The sequence below is a fragment of the Betta splendens genome, chromosome 4, assembly GCF_900634795.4.
Source record: "Betta splendens chromosome 4, fBetSpl5.4, whole genome shotgun sequence".
Classification (NCBI taxonomy): domain Eukaryota; kingdom Metazoa; phylum Chordata; class Actinopteri; order Anabantiformes; family Osphronemidae; genus Betta; species Betta splendens.
The window spans coordinates 9,667,339-9,681,378 of NC_040884.2; the positions used below are offsets into that span (position 1 = coordinate 9,667,339).

Below are 14,040 nucleotides of genomic sequence, written 5' to 3' on the forward strand. Positions count from 1 at the left end.
TGGACTGAGTCTTTGTGTTGTGTTTAATTCGCCGGCGTTGGACTTGGAGGGAGTGGTTCTGTGCCAGCTCATAATCACACACATGCGCTCGGGTCACATACGAAGCCAAGCTAAACATGCTCCATCTGACTGCTTATCGTATGGCCATCACTCACTCCCATAACCATCAGCAGAACTTCAGCTGCACATTCTCCTTAATGTGCTCGCTTTACCTGTGAGCAGGGAATGTTCATTTTCATTCAGAATTCTCTGATTTGGTGCTTTTGTTTTAGACAGGTTTAAGCTCCATGATTCCCATGGCCTCAAAAAGCCCGAGGACATTTACTGTAATACTGTTTGTAAAAAAATGTTTTTTTCTAATGCTGTCTTTCATCCTCATCGCTGAAGGCAGATGAAGAATAGCTATTGATCGTTGGGAGAAGTTACCCGGAGTTCATCTATTTCTAAAGTGCCTTTAGTTGCAAAGTTGCTCGCCGCCACTGAAGCCGTTGCTGTGAGTTAAATACCACTTTTCAGAAGCAGAATTTACCGAATTCAGCTGCGAAAAACACATCCGTCTAGAGACGCACCATGAAATGCAGAGGCGTGACTCCAAATGTTACATAACTTCACATTCATTTAAACTTTCACTTATGTTGTCACAATTACAGGAGAGTATGAATACGTTCCAGCAGAAGACGTTAAGTCGTGTTCCTCACTGAAACAGAGAAAAGGTGCTCATATCATAGATCCCAGCTCATCCCCCGGCTCCCGTCTTCTCCGCTTCCCCGTCTAGTTAGTGAACCTTGCATCACTTGGTCTCAGGGTTGGAGCGCAGCGCATATTTTTGAACCCTCTCACAAAAAATGAAGTCACTGAGGCCTCAGCGTTTCTTTTTCATGTGGCAGGAGGCAGAATAAATTACATGTAAGCGCTCCCCAGTTTTTACAGCTTCTCATTCTACGTCGTTATTGAGATGGTGGATTAATGGACATGCGTCGGAAGACCAACACAATTTCACAATTCCTTCCTACTTTGCGGCTATGATATGATAATCAGCTTTGATTTTTCCATTGTGGCAGCAAAAGAAACTTAAAATCCCTTCTTGAGACAAATCACCCATGAGTACGGGCACGAGACGCACGGGAGAGCGTTGGCTTGTTTTGACTAGCGTAAATGTCGCGTGTTCGATACGTCCTCTAATCTGTCAGGTTGGAGTAAATATAGACGATGAACCGGCCACACTGTGCTGGTGACATAGTTCCACCAGAATATTGATTGTATCCAGAGACGTTTCATCAAAATGTGTCATGAAACGCAAGAGGAGCCTTATTGAGACGTCAATAAAGATTAATTTTTTATTCCGGCTCGGTCAGTAAAGCGGCATTAGCATAAATATCGCTATGCATTAGCATGTCTTAGCCACATGTCGGTCAGGACGAGGATCAATGCAAAACATGATCACAGAGCTATAGAGAGAAACCAAATCCGCTGCCTTACACCCTCCTCACCCGCGCCTCCCCCCATGTTCAAAGCGAACCATCTCCCTTTATTCTCTCTTATTCCTTACAGACTCTCCCTCACTCGCCCCCTCTTTCCAGCTCCTTTCCAACACCCCCCCCCCCACGCTCTCTGTCTACTTTTTCATCCTCTCCCATCCTTTCTGTCATAATCCCTCTCTTTCACTTTAGCTTGGCACAGCTAATTGGTCACGTCTGTACTGTGACATGGGGACCTGACATAATTGCTGGACAAATAGCGCGGCGTTTAGCTTCAGACCTGTCTCGGCTAAGCTGTGCACAGACACCAGCCGCCTGGTAAGTCTAATTACCACTCCAGCCCCACAACTTTACTAATTGGCAAGTATTTCCAACAAAGAAGTTGTCTATGTGTGTGTACCTTTGTTTTCTCCCTTCAGGACACAGTAAAAAAAAAACTAAATAAAAAAAAACACTACAAATACAAATACATCAATGCTTCCAGAGTTTGTCAATTTCTCTTATTTCATCTCCCGTGGTCAACTTTGTGTTACTTTCAACACAGCTTTCTGCTTAAATAATATTTTACTTTTTTGCTTTTTGTCTCTCCGCTGCTCAACATCTCAATCCTGAGCTCATTATTACACGCCGCAGTTCTGCTGTTTCTGGTTTTGATTCCCTTGAATTTGCCATGGTCCACACCATAATTGTTTTCAGTGGCCATTTAATTTTTAAATAAATGCATCTCAATATAAGATAGATCATTTTTCACTCATGAATAATAAATAGCAATTTTAGACATGGTATAATAGTAGAATTAATTGCGTGTTGCTCGCTTTTAATTCTCCAGCAACTTTCAAACGGTTGCTTCCAATGAAAGGAACATCAAAAAGGATTATCCTATTGCAAACCCCATGGAATATTTGACCACCCGCTCTCATTGCGCCTTTCCCCATGAAGAGGACCCAGAACAAGCATCCTATTGTTGGGTGCAGCTGCATGGTTTTTCTGTCTGATGGCTCGAGTATTTGACAGGACTGCGCCCGGGGACCGCGGGGTGACCCGGAGTTCATGGTCAAAGCGAGACAGTTGGTGGGAATCCGTCACATGTTATGGTACGGCGGCCTTCAGGTACAGTGAGGCCTTGGAACAAGGACATCAGAATAGCACTGTGGGAAGATAAGATGTCCTCATGACTACGGCTCTCAAGACAGAGCCTTAATTTACTGTAAACAAAGACTAATTCCATGGCCTAGTATGAATCCACATTGACGTGAGCCTGCTACCCAGGGGACCCGAGCTCGCACATGCAGCAATGCATACATAATGCTGGCTGAGATAATGAATTTACTTTCTTGCTACCCCCTGCTGAGCTCATGCCCTCATCATAGTTCAGCAGACGTCTCGCGGGCTTATGTTTGTGTCTTTAGTCTGCGCGTTGTTTGTAGAAGGCTTAAGCCAAGTTTGCTTTACACAGTGCCCCGTCTTTACGAGACCCGAAAAACATAAATGATGTCAGAATGGAAATGTTGATCTGAATCTATTTGGTTTTTACAATGTGTTGGATTAGTAAAGTTGTCATTAGCACATCTGAACTTGTTACCTCATTAGAAAACACTAAGAAATGAAAGTTAGCAATAATCAGTCCTATTTTAACCGACATGAAGAATGGCTTTTCAATGAGCTTCTAGGCGCCACGTCGTTGATGTGAATAACTACGGCTCACCAACTACGGCTAATTAATAGCTCGTGCTTTGCACTCATGAAAAACCGTCATGACATTGCCTAGTCGAGGTCATTTTTCCTTTTCATCGGTGTCATCAGTAGGCATGAAGGGAAGGGCCTTGTTCCTGCCTGACATCTCATTAACTGCTCGTCGATATTTATCAGTCTTAATCAGAGCTGTGGCAGGTCCGGTGTGATTACTTCCTGGGTGTGAAAGCAATCACACCTCGTCCTCCTCACTGTCCTTGATTTACGGAGGGGAAAACAGTCGGCCGTGGTTGAGGAAGTTTGAAAGCACCAAATAAAAAGAAGATGGAATTGGAAAGCGCTTCTGTTTTATAGCAGCTTACTGCAAACAGTAAGCACAAACGGCACAGGATCGACTATACCAGCACCCAGGTTTCACAAGGATGAAACACTGTTTGCTGTTTCCTTTAAAAGTCAGGCTCATGTCGAACAAAGGGCTTCACAGAACAGAGCTTATAACAAATGTATTATGCAGGATTTCTGTATTTAAAACACATGTTGTCCAAGAGAAAAAAGCACAAAATCAGTTTATCAGCCAATATGAAAAAGCTTTATTTTCATTTATTATTTATGGCACTTATTTAAAAACATAAAAAGCCCTTAAAATGCTGAACTGGATGCAAATGTAGAAAAATGTAATCAATTTAGTAATATATTATTTAAATAATATTTAAATGTCATTTTTTTATGTTGTAATGTTTCTAAATTCAATTGTATTAAAATTTATATAATACGATCAGCCTCGTTAGGTCTCATATAATATAAAGCCCTATAACAATACAGAAAGGTTGTTATTTGGTGTTTAGATTGCAAGTGGTTCTTATTAGAATCTAACTAAACACACAGCATCAGCTGAGACAAAGATAATCACCAGTGCAGACAAAAGAGACACAAACAAGTGTCAGAACGAAGCAGAAATACAAATGTTAGAAGGAAAAATGAGTTGATATATAGACAGAAGTAACTTCAGTTCATGTAGGATGAAAATTGTTGAGATTAAGAGGCCAAATTAATTTCTTGTTCACACACATTTTTGTCTGCTGTCAGGTGTCCAGTCTTAGCCCTTGACCCCACTGAGCACTTTAACAAGGCCAAAGTGAAGCAGTCTAATGTCGGGTGGCAGGCAAACAAAGATGAGGCAATAGGGGGTGTCGGATAATGTGCTAACATTCCTGTGGGCTTCGCAGCTGCACGGGTTTGAAGGCCAGTGAGGTGTTTTTATGTGGAACCAAGCGTCAACTCATTACGAACTTGGCTTCACCTCGCTGCACTTCCAGTGACCTGTGAACAGTACGAGATGTGCGCTTGTCACGAAACAAAGGTGAGGAGTAAAAGAAAGAAGCGGCGCTTGAGCGTAAAGGAAACGCAGCGGGAAAGCCGAGGGGCTTCTGTTGGGCAAAATCACGTGGGACGCTGTCAGATCTCACAAATGAGGAGCCTGGCTGCAGGATTTCTGGTGGCTTCCACTGTCGCCTGCAACGCAACGCCGGTTGCGTCACCGGAGCTCGGTCTCGGCGCCGTTGGCGACGAGACGGTTACCGAGGGGGGCTCTGATTGGACGACGGCAGCCGACGTGTGACCCCGCCCGCGGCCCAACGTCAGCATCATGGCAGACCGGGGTCATGCAGGGGCCAGGCCGCGGTGCATCTTGGGAAAATGTGCCCTCTTTTTACGAGAAGGAGGAGGGCAAGTTGTGAAAGCAGAAAAAAAAAAATGTAGGACAGCTGGTGAAGCCGCCACTCTATTAAACTAGACACAGATTAAAACGACGTAATCAGACATCCGCGCGTTAGGGATGGCGGCCGCCTCCACGCTACACCAGTGGCCATTGTGTTTAATAGCTGTATTGAAACAAGTCTAAACATACAACGCTTACTTATCACTCATTAACAAAGATTTGCATCAAGCCTAATTTAGCACAGTGAGCTACCAGGGTGTAAATGGTGTCCAATAAAGAACAATAAAGGCTTTCGATGGAGGCGTAGTTAGTGCTGGCAATTACCTCTCATTAGATTCTACATCGCTAAAGCCTTCATATTAAACACATGGAGAATGTGGAATAAAGGCAACGCGGCGCACATCAAAGGCTGCCCATAAACACGGCTTCTGCAATAAGATTATAGTGTTTTAATTTGTGCAGCCGTGTTATCTAGTACCATGATGCAAGCGGGAGGAGGAGGACGAGGGGAAAAGGCTGCAGGAGCATCTCAGCAGCAGTAACGTCCTGTTGTTGTGCTCTTCTGCCCAGCCCTTAATCCCGCTCTCCTTAATCCTGCACTGGTCGCAGTGTATTGATGTACAATTAAAGGGGAAGCTTTAATTACAAAGGCAGTACAGTCGACTCCGCAGCCGAACCCTGTGGTAGTTGAAGATTGAAGGGGATTCAGTCGAACGAGCTACGTTCAAGTCTCTCTATTTAACGGGTTTTACAGGTGAATGCACCTGTACCAGATGGGTGACCACTGTGCGTGTGTGTGTTATTACCTCTGGATTCTCATGTTCGTCTTCATGTCTGCGTCTTCAGAGACAGGCGTTTTACTGACATACGATCACCAGCTCCTCCTGATGGGAGCAGAAATAAAAAGATTAGCAGCAGTCAAAAACAACACAACAACAGAAAGCTAGACATGCTTGACAACAACAATACAACACGGATCCACGCATCATTGGCTGCTTGAGAGACGATAAAAGCCACATCACCGGCTGAGAGGCAGGCAGACAGTGGGAGGACGCAGGCTCCGCACAGTCGCACAGTTATCACTTCTTCGCACACAAGAAAGAAACGAAATGGGCTCAATAACAAGAGAGTCACTTTAACATATTGCATTAATAAGTTGCATTGCTTTGTTTTATTCAGCCTGTGTTATTTCCACAGAATGGACAGTGGATGATTTTCAGTTTTCAAGCCTCGGCTGCCATTTTGTCGATTTATGGCTCAGTCTTTGTGGGAACTGCGTGGAAATGAAAGGAAACACCCACCTTTGGACTTTCTCACAGTGCGTTAAATGATGAAGTTAATGATTTGCAGGACTTTGTTGATGTTCCCTCTTCTCAAACTGCCATACTGAACATAAACTGCTTCATAAAGCGATTAAACAAAACTGTCCCTGAAGCAGATTATCACGACCCATAGTTTCCAAGAAATGTTTTCTAAATTAATTCATTTTGTATTACAAGAACCAACAGGACACAGAAGGGCAAGAAGCTGATAAAAATGACTATGTTATGGTATTAAAGTAATATTTCCTCTATTACAGATATTACCCACGCACTATAACTGAAGAGGACACATCTTGTTTCCCGTTTCCATTTTCCAGATCGGTCTAAACGACGCACCTCCTGGGCAAACGCTCACCTCTCACTGCTGCGGACGTGGACGATTTCTTACGTACATTCTCTCACCGGAGTGGTGATTATTGCCAGACTTTATTGACTCAGGCATCGTTCTCCACATGCTCTCTCTCTCTCACTCACACACACACACACTCTCTCACACACACACACACACACACACACACACTCTCTCACTCACACACACACACACTCTCTCACTCTCACACACACACACACACACACACACACACACACACACACACACACACACACACACACACACACACACACACACACACACACACACACACACACACACACACACACACACACACACACACACACACACACACGATTCCCCTTGAACAAAGATACCAACGTTACTCCCAAAGGACTCGGAGAACAGTGGATGAGCATTAGGTTCACTTCGTGTTAATGGAGAAGTGGTGATTATGGTAATATGTCTCCCTTATTGCATATAAAAAATAAAAAAAGCAATAAAACACAGGCTAATTTCTCACTCTTCTCCTCGTTTGTTGGCGCCTTTGCTCCCGCCGTCTTCGTCTTCATCACCATCACCATCTGCCCCCTGCTCCGCGGGTCAGACAGAGGTCACGTTTAGCTCAAATTTGGTGGAGCTCTGGTGGGTAAATGTGATGCGCGGTGCCAGAGACCTTTTTCTCCCTCTTGTGCCGTTGCTGCAGCCAGAGTCATGACTGGGGAAATTAAACGTGTGTGTAACGTGCACACAAATCGCTGTGCATCTCGTCCACCCACCTGTAGGCTGCGTTTTCTTTCATTCCGCTGCTTATCTAAACGGAGCCGGCCACACCTATTTAGACGACTTAATGAGTGCTGCACAGAATAAGAACTTCCAGGTGTTGCCACATTGCATAAAATAGGTCACAACAAGGTATCAATTTAGTGTTTACTCTATAGGGCCAAATAAAGAAGTGCATCACCATAACTCCACCGTTACACACTTTGTATTTAGTCCCTTGGTTGTGAACTTTTACCACATGAAAGCTCCAGAGGCCTTTAACTTGCTTTGAGCAGTTGACGCAGGGCGAGGCCATTATCCCCCGTTCCTCTGAAACGCAAGAAGCTTCTTGCAGAGTCCGGAGATGTGGCAGCCACGTACGCGCACAACGCAGAAGCGAGGAGACTGCCAACGATGATGAATAGCTTTCAATCAGGCCGCAAAATGGGTTCATGCACCTTTCAGAAGGGGGATCGTCAGGTAATTGCCGTTCAGAAGAAAGGCTAGTCGGATCATATAGTAGGACATTCATAACAATCTGATGGGGTTCATTAGTGCTTAAAAAAATTAACCTTGTGCAATATGAATGTCTTTTTCTACAGATTTGTAATGGCAAAATCTATTTTTGACATATTGATAATCGATATTAAAGACGAGTCAAAGTGAAACTTAATTTGAGATTGCACATTAGTTAAGTTAGGTGCTACAGCGACTGGTTCTATAGGAACAAGAACATCCATCTTTACATTCTGAATTCAGTTACAACATCATTCATTTGACTGTATTATTGTATAATGTAATAATGTTTTCATTTCTGGTTCCTCATTGTTTTTAACCAGTTAACTAAATTAAAAGGAAAAAAAATCACTGAGCAGCAATTTGTGAGTAATTATACATGTGCAGCTTTCATTTAGTCAAAAACTACTCAGATGACAGATGATTACACATTGTAACGTCTGCGAACAACAGACACCGAAACCTCATCATCGGAAAACTGAAAAAAAAAAACATAATGGCGGCGCCCACACATTCAAGGACGACAGCGAAAGACGACAGTGAGCGCAAACAGAAGATTAGGCTCACAAACTCCTCCAGCAGCACATGCAGACGGCGGCGCCAGGGAGCCCACCCTTCGCTGTCTTCCCCGTGTGTGAGCACAGTTTAACTGGTCCCAGGCCAGTTAACCTGATAACCGCCGGCGCCTGGTTCACCTGCTGCCCGTTGGGCCCAGCGACGCGGTGTCGGGAGACACCGTCCCACAAATAGCCTGCGCTGGAACACACACGCTGAACCAACCAGCGTCAGCTCTGGGCCCAGAACCAAATTTAAGCCGAACTGAATCCCAGCTTTACACACAAAGCTCTGTTAAATCTGCTGATTTTATTGGCAGAAAGGTGAAAGGATCTAGGAAACCGGAGTGCGGTGGTATAAAAACAAGGCAGCGACGCACGGATGGTGGATGATATAAAAAACAGGCCGACAAGTGAACATTAGCAAACAATATTATCCGCCTACGACACATCCAGTGTGTGACATCCAAACATCAGAACACGCAAAGCCACAAAATAAATCACTAAAACCTGAACAGACGAGGCACAAAGCAAACAGCAACCGCCCAACAAGACGGAGCAAACAGGTGTTTGAAACATAAACACAAAGTCACCACGCAAAACAGCCTCAGTGGTAATAACACCGCGCACAGGCAGACAAAAACGGGCACGTCGCGCTAGCGCTGGCTAGGTGTGAAGGCAGGTCTGGCTGCTGCTGGCCACGTCTCAGCTCCAGCCTGCAGGAATGAGGGCGGGTTCAGCGGGAATCCGACGGCTCGGCACTTTCAGGCGTCTCCGTCTGACACGCACGCCGACCCCGCCGGCGAGGTCAGGCCCAAACCGGGAGGGCGGCACCGGGGGTCAGCGCGCTGCCCCCCCCCCCCCCCCCCGGGGGCCACAGGACGCGCCGTGCCCTCGCTGCCCGGGGGGCCCTGCTCCACGGACGGGCGGCCGGCGAGACGGTCGACCCCGAACGGCGTCTCCCACAGACATCAATAGGAGCGTTTAGCCACATCAGTGGGGTATCTATTTTTGTCTCTGGAGGAAAACAGCTTTTGTCAAACAGTCCAGGTTTGAGGGAGGCTGAAGCACTCATTTAATACAATAAATCAATACAGCATTAGATTACTTCCAAAAGATAAATCAGTGATTTTATTGTGACAGCATAGTAATACATGATGTACAACTATTCCAACTTTGAAACTTAATAGTCTATGCAACTCAATATTGTTTCATTCGCTACATTCAAAGACTGGTACATTATCCAAAGCCATTACCCACCTCTTTCCAATTCAAGCTTACTTTGCCCCAAAGTGGAATAAAACACGATTAATGATTTCAATTACTCTGACCCTGCTTGCCGTTTACAGTGCCTGAAGTCTGGGCGAGGGAGCTGCGCTGCATAAAAGCTGATGGTGAAGGACATTTACTAGAGGAATGATTCAGTGAGGGGGCTGGCAGTTTGTGCTGGCTCATCACTGGGGGAACAAGCTGCTCTTTGTGCTGGAGCTTTTCCTATTGCTCGGCCTGGAAACCGCACTGTCGATTCATGCTGCTGATGCTGTTTGGGCTTCTCTTTTACACGCTGCAGGATGGGAAACCAGGTGTAATGGAAGGTACTTGTTCAAATAATTGTCCGTGAATTGTCTTTACATCAGAATAAAGTGAAACATTTTTTGCTTATATCAGGAAGATGAAAAAAAAGGTTAAAGCGTCAAACGATAGATGAAATAAGAACCGAACAGTTTATTTTTGCATTTCCTTAATGAAGATCAATATGAGGTATGTATAGATCTATGCAAATTATGGATCATAGACCCTGAAGCTTCGCTCCCTCTTTTAAAAGACTATATATAGACTGTTAGCTTTGTCCCGCCCATCTTAATTGAAACTGTGCATTGCTCTGCATTGATGAGACCCAGGGCTGAGTAGAACAACAGAAGGCTGGCACTTCATTTCTGAGAAAATGTGTAAAATATTAGTTGTTGCAGCCCTAAAGCGTGAGTTACAGTGTACTTACAGTAAACTGTGAATAGCAAACCTGCGTTCAACAATATGTCATATTAAATTTTGACAGATGCTCAGTGAGGTCTGTGAAACGAAACAGGTGTTGGCTCAATCACTACCCGTGCTTGTTGCTTTTTAAAGCCCACATATTTAAAGTATGGAGGAGCCGCAGCAGCACTTTACACCTCCCACAACAAGCTGCACCCACTTAAAATAGGTGATAAAGACAGAGAAGGCTACCTGGGACGAATGTCGGGCTCACTGTACACGCATCACTTCAACACAACACGGCTAAAAAGGCGCCAGACGAAACATTTGGACTTACACGAATATATTTATTGTCATCACCATCACCTAAGGTGATTCAGAAGAGTCTTTGTTACATTAATAAAAAGGAGATGAGGCAAGGTGGCAGAAAAGGGGATGTGGGGGTGATTTGAGTGTTTGGGCAGGAGCACTGAAGGCGGTGGGGTGATGGCACGTACAGTACAGTATGCCTGCCTTCAGGTTAAATGCATAATAGCTTTATTTTCATTTTCACAGCTGAGACTAGCGAGGCACAGGTACAGTGTGTGCACAGATTAACTCCGCCAGCTTCACTCCGAGACTTTGTCCTTCACACACAAAGCCCTTTAAAAACAAAGTTGTCTTAGGACGTCTTGAATATTTCGGCGTGAGCCAAGTGCTCGAAGAGGAGAACGGGAGTCAGCTGCGAAGCCTGATAGCAGCTTTGCTTAATTACCTGAACTGGTCCATGACACACGCATTGAGCGAGCACAGCGACTAAAGGCCAATAAATCAAAGCTTTATATTTAATATCATATTACGCTGAGCGACGCCGCGTTGCTGCCGCTCTCGCCTTCGCCGTGTCATTGGATGCGAGGTATTTGTGACCCAGACTGATTGTCATGTTCACACAACCCAAGCCTGTCATTCGGCGGGGTGGTGTGTATCAGCGCCGAACAATTATTACAACAAGAGAAGAAGTAGCAGGTGTCTCTCTTCAAGCTGCACTTCAAAGCCCCCGTTTGGCCTTTGAAGTCACAGCGCGCCAATACCTGGGCGCAACAGATAGAAAGCAATCCCATTTGGGTATAATTCCTCCTTTTTCTCCAACCACAGGCTGAACAAATAGGAGGAGAAGAGAAGATAAAAACACAAAACAAAACATGTTAAGTAGGTTTCCTCGTCACCCATAATCCCCCTGTGCTGGTGGAACGCCTCTAGAACTCGGTGCTGAGGTTGGACAGTAACAATGTCCTTTTCAGCCGCCGATGAAAGAGTTTGAAGTCACTCCCTGTTCTGTGTGGCCCTTTGTGCCCCTTATCCACTTATTCAAATCAGTATAAACGGCAGTGTGTCATATTAGCAGGCTGAGCAAAAGAATGAAAAATGCTTTGATATGTATGGAAACAAAAAGTGAAAAGACAAGCGGCGAGGGCAGCGTGCACACACAGGCCCAATCCACTGATCCTCTCTAGGCCGCTTTGTGACATTCCTGCTCTGGTAGAGGTTACACACAGCCAGTGTGTGTGTGTGTGTGTGTGTGTGTGCCTGTAGTTGTCCAGTTATCCATATGGGCCTTTGAGGCCATTTAAATGCCATGCACAATGCCCTCTTCACCACAAGACGAGGAAAAGAATTCTGGGAGTTTCAGTCAACCAGATTGCAGCCCAGATTGACAAAGTGGTCCTAAGAGTGACGGAGCAAAAAAAAAAAAAAAAAAAAAAGGCAAGGCCATGGGAGCAGCATCAGGAGGCCGAAGATGTCAACACCATATCCATCATCCCCACATATTAGTGAATGCAAGAACTATGAAGCATAATTGTTAATTAGCTGGGGCATGAACTCGCCTTGAAAGAAAGCTTGAACATTCCAAGGTCCTCCCACCCTCCCTCGCTCTTTGATTGCTCCCCCGCCTATCCCCAGTGGCCCTATCTGTCCTTTAACACAAGTGAGGATAACCGTGGCCCCTTCACCCAGCCGTCCTCCGTTATCATTTAAAAAAACAATAAAGAGGGGCGACAGAAAGGAGCGAGCGGGGGGAGAGGCCTTTCAGAGTTCTGAGAATGTTGCTAAACAGGATTAGACTGAGCCCGAATGGGGGTAAACAGTAGCATGCAGCATGGGGGGCCGCTGGGATGGGAGTTTGCTCGGAGGGCTTGGGTGGGGAAGACAATGGTTAGATTAGCCATCTGTGGGGCTTCTGGTGCCCGGCATCATTAACCGGCTTAGGGCCCCACAGTAACACCAGACACCCTCTTACCCCCGTGCATTAAGCACCAACACTGTGTGTGTGTGTGTGTGTGTGTGTGTTTGCGGGGATGGGTGTGCGACGGGGGGCTGAACGTGAGACGGGGACGTCTGAAAAAGCTGATAATTGCATCTGCAAACATGCACATGCATGTATGCATAAGTACATGTTTGCGCACATCTGCTTAAACCCTTTGCCAACACGCGCACTCACGCGGCGAAGCGAGCGTCACCTCCCCACAACGCTACAGCGACCCCCCCCCCCCCCCTCACACCCCCCCCCCCTCAGTCCCAGATCAGTGGAACACAGTTTGACATTTGCTTTGTCTCCTCTTTTTGTCTCCTGAGTGGATCTGTGCCATTTTGCATATCACTGCGCATCAGCTGGAAAGGACACATGACGAACAGCGGGGACTTTACTCCAGCGTTCACCACGGAGCAGAGACCAAAATCATGTCAGTTTGTTTGTTCGGTTGTTATTTGTTCATTTACTTTTATTTTACAATTAAACAGACGTGTACTACGCTATGTCACTCAAATATACAGTAAGTATAACACGTTGTTGTTGTTTTGTTTTTTCAGTGATGTTTTGTGCGCGTCTTTTCAGGGTAAAAGACAAGCAGATAAAACATGTGATGAACTAAGGTCAAATGTCAGCGTCTGAAATAATATGTGACCTGATGAAACTATGAATCCTTCATGACTGTGTTGAGTCATCAGGGCTCACCCCCTGTTCAGGTGTTTATTATAGCCCTGAAATAAATGCTTCGCCGCAAGAGGTGAATTACATGCAGTGCAATACAATATTAACATGGCACCCTGCTGTGACGTTAGTACAGTAGGTGATGTTTTTTTGACTTTCTTTGCTGTGACACCAATATGAAAATCATCAATCATGAAAAGTAATGAATGTACAGCATATGTGCAGATAAATAGATTCTGATGTCTTTTACATCCACAGACTTTCTGCCCATTCGGTTTTCCACGTCACAAAAACCATTTGATAGCATGTTTTGCTACTGGCTCGCCGAGCGGTCAGCATCCTTTGCTCCCGTAGCCTCCTCTCTCACCTCTTGCCATCTGGCTCTTCACTAACGGGGCCTGATAAGGTCAAGACTGGGTCAGAGTGCCCCTTTTTTTTTTGTATGTTTTGCAACAAGACACCTAGGTGTGCGTCACCTGTTTCATGCGCCCCATTGTCAGCCCCCCTTGTAATCCTCCCTGACATCTCAATCCTTTAAACGGGATAAAAAATGGCCTGCATAGCAGCCAGAGCATTACATGGTTTTGTCTAATTGTCAGTGTGGTCGTCCCAGGAGCCGAGGGGACACAAGGAGCACTGGGGCCGACCGATCAGCCGGCTTTGTCGGATAATAAAGAAATCTTCGGGAAGTAGAGCACATGAAACGCAATAGGGTGCATTCTTCCA

The 14,040-nt window shown here is 45.4% G+C and overlaps 1 long non-coding RNA gene across 7 annotated transcripts in view; it reads right to left on the bottom strand.

The window, feature by feature from the left end:
• LOC114853044 (uncharacterized) overlaps window positions 1-14,040 on the bottom strand; it is a 101,915-nt gene that overhangs the window by 40,118 nt on the left and 47,757 nt on the right. For 4 of the 7 annotated variants that reach the window (XR_008694357.1, XR_005897510.2, XR_008694358.1 and 1 more), the window contains one exon: window positions 5,694-5,771. This is a non-coding gene — a long non-coding RNA (uncharacterized LOC114853044). Of the gene's footprint in view, window positions 1-3,750; window positions 4,875-4,896; window positions 5,566-5,693; window positions 5,772-14,040 lie in introns of those variants that run through there. The other 3 variants (XR_005897511.2, XR_003785491.2, XR_003785490.2) reach the window with 3 other exon arrangements.